The 6025-nt window shown below is 46.2% G+C and overlaps 1 pseudogene; it reads right to left on the reverse strand.

Annotated features, from left to right (window-relative positions):
- Positions 1–376: 376 nt before the first annotated feature.
- On the reverse strand, positions 377–5647 carry LOC121581332 (annotated as a pseudogene).
- Between the last annotated feature and the right edge of the window lie 378 nt (positions 5648–6025).

Consider the following 6025-nt stretch of genomic DNA (forward strand, 5'->3'; position numbering starts at 1 on the left):
GAGAGAGAGTGTGTGTGTGCCTGTAGGTGTGTATGCATGCATGCATGCGTGTGTGTGTTTTGACACTCACACAGTGACAGTAAGGGGCATGCCGTCCTTGTCCTTCTCATCAGGGTCCAGCATGCCCAGGGCCACTGCCAGCTTCCTGTGACTGTCTGCTATGATGGGGAAGAGGAATGCACAGCCAGACTCCTTCCTCATTATTGTAGGCCAGGATGTCTTACAGGTTCACAGAACAGCCCTCTATTACTAAATGCACTGGTCATTGGTATAGGCACTCAAAACTATGGGTGTGTCCCAAATGGTACCCTATTCCATGGGCCCTGATCAAAAGTAGTGCTCTATAAAGAGAATAGGGTGCCATTTGGGAAGCAGCCTAAACCTTGGTCCAGCCACGGTGGTCCTCCAGATTGTCGATGGACAGGGTGATCATCTTTATGTTGCTCCTGCTAAATTCACAGCTGAGTTTGGCGGCTCGGCCCAGCTCTGTGGTGCAGACGGGTGTAGTCATGGATACCCCAGCTACAGAGAGGGTGTAAGGGTTGGTGATGAAACTGGCTATCATGAGGACCGCCACAGGAAAGGAAGACCCAGAGTTAGCGCTGCTGCAGAGGATAAGTTCATTCGAGTTACCAGCCTCAGAAATCGGCAATTAACTGCACCTCAGATTGCAGCCCAAATAAATGCTTCACAGAGTTCAAGTAACAGACACATCTCAATATCAACTGTTCAGAGGAAACTGTGTGAATCAGGCCTTCATGGTTGAATTGCTGCAAATAAACCACTACTAAAGGACACCAATCAGAAGATGAGCCAAGAAACATGAGCAATGGACATTAGACTGGTGGAAATCTGTCCTTTGGTCTGATGAGTCCAAATTTGAGATTTTTGGTTCCAACCGCTGTGTCTTTGTGAGACGCAGAGTAGATGAACGGATGATCCCTGCATGTGTGGTTCCCACCATGAAGCATGGAGGAGGAGGTGTGATGGTGTGGGGGTGCTTTGCTGGTGACACTGTCTGTGATTTATTTAGAATTCAAGGCACACTTAACCAGCAGGGCTACCACAGCATTCTGCAGCGATACGCCATCCCATCTGGGTGGCGCTTAGTGGGACTATCATTTGTTGGAAAAGCATTCCAGGTGACTACCTTATGAAGCTGGTTGAGAGAATGCCAAGAGTGTGCAAAGCTGTCATCAAGGCAAAGGGTGGCTACTTTGAAGAATCTCAAATATAAAATATATTTTCATTTGTTTAACACTTTTTTGGTTACTACATGTGTGTTATTTCATAGTTTTGATATCTTCACTATTATTCTACAATGTAGAAAATAGTAAAAATAAAGAAAAACCCTTGAATGAGTATGTGTAAAGTTTTGACCGGTACTGTACATATTACCTAAATTACCTCAACTACCTTGTACCCCTGTACATTGACTTGGTACCGGTACTCCTTGTATATAGCCTCGTTAGTATTATTTTATTCTGTTACTATTTCATTTTTCCCCCATTAAAAAAAAAAACGTTTTGTTTTTACTCTGCATTTTTGTGAAATGCGTTTCACGGTAAAGTCTACACTGGTTGTATTCAGCGCATGTGACAAATAACATTTGATGTGATTTGATTTGACTTACTTTTGTCCTATTTTAGGATAGCCCGGTTTACTCCATGACTGTCGGTGCATCAAGAACCCAGCATTCTTACTGACATGGTGACGTCATATCAGTACACGACAGATGGTTCCTCTCTAGTCCTGCATAATGTCCCTCAGTGGTCCGTCTGCACACTTTGCACTATGTAGATGAATAGCCTATGCGCAATTACGTTCATTAAGATAATGGACAGTGCTGGGCATCAGTTTGGTTTCTTATGCTCTATGTGGGAAATGCATATTTGTATTGCCTTAGCAAAAGCACAACTGGCCAAGAGAATGGTTGTATTCTGTTTTAGAATGAGCTAGAATAGCATATGAAAATGTAATTGTCAACACAATTTGGAAAATGTTTCTCTGTTTATCTTTTTGAGGGGTATGCAATGCATTTACAGTATTTCATTCTATTCTACCAATTACCAAGTGTCATACAGTAACAGTTGATGAAAAGGCCCAGCCTAATAGTTCTAATATGCACTATGGCATTTATGCACTGACTCAATGGATGGGTATATTTATTTTTACTTTACATAGCTCCCAGAGCTATTATAGTTTGAAAATAGATTTTTTTGATGGGTGGATCAGAATTGATGATATTGTTTTGTGTGTCACATGTTCTACTGGGAAGGCGTGACAGACGTTGCTAACCTATCACCTTCACACTAAAAAAAGAATAAAACTTAGGGAAGTATCAAACCACATAGTTTATTTCTTTATCTTATTGTTGGACAGGAAGTGAAATCCTGTGGGTGAGCCTGTGAGAATGAAAGAAAATCGTCTGTCCTCGGTTGCAACACTCACTACGAGTTCCAAACTGCCTCTGGAGGCAACGTCAGCACAAGAACTGTTCGTCGGGAGCTTCATGAAATGTGTTTCCATGGCCGAGCAGCCGCACACAAGCCTAAAGAACACCATGCGCAATGCCAAGCGTCGGTTGGAGTGGTGTAAAGCTTCCGCCATTGGACTCTAGAGCAGTGGAAACGTGTTCTCTGGAGTGATGAATCACGCTTCACCATCTGGCAGTCCGACGGACGAATCTGGGTTTGGTGGTTGCCAGGAGAACGCTACCTGCCCCATTGCATAGTGCCAACTGTACATTTTGGTGGAGGAGGAATAATGGTCTGGGGCTGTTTTTCATGGTTCGGGCTCCTTAGTTCCAGAAGGGAAATCTTAACGCTACAGCATACAATGACATTGTAGACGATTCTGTGCTTCCAACTTTGTGGCAACAGTTTGGGGAAGGCACTTTCCTGTTTCAGCATGACAATGCCCCCATGCACAAAGTGAGGTCCATACAGAAATGGTTTGTCTAGATCGGTGTGGAAGAACTGGCCTGCACAGAGCCCTGACCTCAACCCCATCGAACACCTTTGGGATGAATTGGAACGCTGACTGCGAGCCAGGCCTAATCGCCCAACATCAGTGCCCGACCTCACTAATGCTCCTGTGGCTGAATGGAAGCAAGTCCCCACAGCAATGTTGCAACATCTAGTGGAAAGCCTTCCCAGAAGATTGGAGGCTGTTAAAGCATCAAAGGGGGACCAACTACATATTAATGACAATGATTTTGGAATGAGATGTTCACATACTTTTGCCCATGTAGTGTAGCTGTTAACCTGGAATACACACTGAATATGTCTCAGTGCAGATTCCAGGTTACATAGCTGTAATGTTGTTGTACAACTCCTTGATCTGATACTAGACAAGTCAACTGATGGCCAGCAGATGGCACCACATGACAGGTTAAAAACAAACCTACAAAGTCTCTGTTGAAAATGCTCTGCAATTCATGTACTGTGGCTAATTCTGTAGTTTAATGTGTATCTCAAGGCTTTGGAATTAATTAAATTGATTCAGTAAACGGAAATACAGCAAATGGAAATACACAAGGGACAAAAAAAACATGACACTTTTTCTTTGGAGGTTTTTAACATGCAGTTATATCCTCCAATTTGTGTATGTGTGGTCATGAATGATATTCTGTGCAAATTGTCCCACTGTAATTTATTGAACAAAACAAATGCAGACTGATCAACTTTTTAGGGATCTCTATCATTAAAATGTTATTGAGAGATAAAATGACAATGGTAATTGGAGCACATATAATACACAACAGTGAAGATACAACTTTAGTAGAGAATTAACATAGACAATACAGTACTTTTTTGTTGTTGTATTTTACCCCCTTTTTCTCCCCAATTGCAATCTTGTCTCATCCCTGTAACTCCCCAACGGGCTCGGGTGAGGCGAAGGTCGATTCATGCGTCCTCTGAAACATGAGCTGGTGCTATAGATGGCCCACAGGCCCTGCTCGTCCACCGCCAGGTCGATGTCTGTGGAGCCACCCCAAGAGTAGGTGTGCTGGCCGTGTAAGCTGGCGTGGGGGAGCTCCAGACGGGCCGCCAGGCTCTCGGAGGCCAGGTCGTAGCGCAGTAGAGGGAGTCGCGGTACAGGGTGGCCCCTGTGCTCTCCATGGGCACCGGCAGCACCAGAACCTTAATGGGGAAGCCCTTGGCGAACTGCTCCATGTCCTCGTATGCAAACAGCTGGCGGACGTCCTTGCCCACCGTGTCGATGCGCCACAGCGTCTTGTTGCCGTATGGGGGGCCATGGGCTCAGGGTCCTGCAGCCACACCCCGTACTTCCCTGTGATGCTGTCAGCCTTCCGGTGCAGGACAGGCTCTCCTACAGACACCAGCTCACCACAGCCTGGACAAACAGATAGAGGTTAGTTACATTCAATTCAAACTTCTACACATTGGAAATTGTGCTATGTGAAATATACAGTAAATGTCACAAAGCTATCCATATCTTTATGATAATCTCTGAAAAGAATTTGGATTGTGAGAGGTGACATGCATCTATATAGTTTGGTGTAAAGTGACTCTAAGAAGCCACCAGGGGGAGATAGATAGATATGAGTGGGAGTCAGGAAGGTCATACCTGTGTGGTTCTGCCCAGCTTCTTGAATGAGACTGATGCATGGACCTCGGTCACCTCGGCCTTCATCTCCTGATAGGCGGCATAGCCAGGGTCTGACAGAGGGGGATAGAGAGAGAGACAGGGAGAGGGAGGGAGATAAAAAATAGTTTTATTTAATGTTTGATCTGGTGGCTGAAGTCATAAACTCAAAACATACAGTATCGATAAACCTAAACACATTCAAAGATGACACGCTGATAACATGAAAGCCTCTTATTAGGTGCCACAGTCATTTAACCTGCAGCACGGCACGGTCCCCAAAAGGATAACAGACACTTAAACTGACATGTAACATGCATGAGTGACAGGGCTGTAAAAGGAGCTTCTGTGTCGTTAATACCATTCCGCTAATGCAACCAAGCACAGCTAACAGAAACCTGACTTGTACTCCACCCAGTTTACATTACAACACTTTGATTTCGTCCCGATCAATTAAACAAACACTCGCCATCCACAGTTCCTAAGTCACACATATAATCATGCATCATCACACAGTTCAGGGGTTCAGTTGTGATGTTGACAGTAGCAACCCACCACTGGCTGGGCTCTGGTTGAGCTTGTGCAGTGGCAGTCCTGCTCCAGCGGCCTGGGACTGGTGGCAGGGTGTCTGTCTCAGTGTCTCAGCCTCCACACTCAGCTCATCCACCCTCCTCTGGAGTTCCTGCACCTGCCTGTTCAGCTGCTCCTTGTCCTCATGCAGCGGGCTCTTCTCTCCCATGGCCTGGGAGTACACCTCCTGGATGGCCTTGTCACCCCCAGCCGTGGCCCCTCTACCCCGGCTCCCTCGCCTCCCAGCAGCCTGCTGACCAGGGCCTCCAGTAGTGTGAGACGAGACGACCCCCTCCATCTCAGGTCCTCCTCTGGCCCCAGGGCAGCTGGCCTCGGCAGGGTTGTCCACTGTGAAGGTGTACTGGCAGCGCCCGGTGTTGTCATTTGAGCGTCGCAGGGAGGCTCTGTCCTGGCCATGGGTAGACAGCACCAGGCAGGACAGACACAAGGCTACCGGGAGCCACATTCTGAAGGACGGGTGGATGGGTCACCTGGGTTTCAGATTGGATCTGGGATGGAACCATTCAGCTTAGATCAGGTCTTTGTCCTGTTGGATTCCTTGCTCAGTCTCTTTATTTCTCACTTTGCTTTCATTTCTTTTTGTCTGGGTTATTGTTCTGCATCTTCTCACTCTCTGGTTTCTGGTCAGTGTCTGTTGGTCTCTGAGTTAGAACACACTGCGAGTTAGATATTTATACTGTCAACTAGCAGAGGGTGGAGGGGACATGGGTTTGGGGGGGATGGGGACGGGTCTGGGGGGTAGCTGGTGTGACACCATGTGTTTTGGGACAGAGAGTAAATATAACACAGTATCAGGGGAAATCAACACAGTTAGTTTTTTCCT

The sequence above is a fragment of the Coregonus clupeaformis genome, chromosome 14 (genome assembly GCF_020615455.1).
Source record: "Coregonus clupeaformis isolate EN_2021a chromosome 14, ASM2061545v1, whole genome shotgun sequence".
Taxonomy (NCBI): domain Eukaryota; kingdom Metazoa; phylum Chordata; class Actinopteri; order Salmoniformes; family Salmonidae; genus Coregonus; species Coregonus clupeaformis.